Source organism: Penaeus monodon, chromosome 31, assembly GCF_015228065.2.
Source record: "Penaeus monodon isolate SGIC_2016 chromosome 31, NSTDA_Pmon_1, whole genome shotgun sequence".
Lineage (NCBI taxonomy): Eukaryota > Metazoa > Arthropoda > Malacostraca > Decapoda > Penaeidae > Penaeus > Penaeus monodon.
In genome coordinates, this window is record NC_051416.1 from 24,332,630 (window position 1) to 24,333,575 (window position 946).

At 39.6% G+C, this 946-nt stretch overlaps 1 protein-coding gene across 1 annotated transcript in view; it reads right to left on the reverse strand.

Moving 5' to 3' along the window:
* Positions 1-946, reverse strand: part of LOC119593124 (transmembrane protein 64-like) — a gene marked incomplete in the record, with an annotated part of 46,170 nt that overhangs the window by 37,177 nt on the left and 8,047 nt on the right.

Genomic DNA, 946 nt, shown 5'->3' on the forward strand with positions numbered 1-946 from the left:
GCTTTCTCGTCATGACCACGACTTCAACGCGGGTCCTCCTTCCCTGTTCCACGCTTTATATTTATTGAAAATCAGAAACACAAAATTCAAGTGCAATTAATAATAAAATCAATGCAGTTCGTGAGCATTTTTTTAGTGTATCTCTAGTCGAGAATGAGAGGATCATCTCTTTTTACTGATATCATATTCATCAAACAATGATGTATATCACATTGCTATTATTATCTGAAATTACTAGCCAATCAGCTCGTAAACATTTGCATATCCATTACCATTATCCTGAATTAGAAGGGAAAAAATCAGGAATAGTGTTCAGGTTAAGTCTACGTCTAACCAGACCACACCGGCTAAGGTATCACATATGCATAGACTATATACAGTATCTGACAAATACACGAAACAACCGCAAGGGAGAGAGAGAGGGGGGGGGGGGGTTGAGGGGGGCGATCGCGTGCTGCCATCTAGCGTTCGGATTGTGAACTGTCACCCACGATTCCCGAAAAAAAAGGGACAGAAAGAAAGAAACGTCACAGACTGCATCCATTGTGGCCCTAATAGCTGAGGTCATTAAGGAACATGGTATCATTAGTTGTCAGGGTAATTTGTGCTTTAACTCCCTACGTAACGAAGTATGGGTGACTGGGCGGACTTGAAATAAATAGAAATGGCGTGCCTGAACTCCGTTTGTCACTGGGCATCATAACTCCAATGTCATTTTTGAGAAATGTTAAGTGCCCTTGTCAGAATATCGGATGAAAGATGGCGCTGAGGAATTTATGTTAGCTTTTTTTAATTATTTCTTCTTACACGGTGTTAGATTCTGGGAAAATGAACCGTTGGTATTGAGAACTTTTATTTATCAGCGGTTGCATAGTGATAGACTGATAAACAAGATAATAACAAATGTATATTCTCCAACATATATACCAGCTGATTGTAGTCTGAA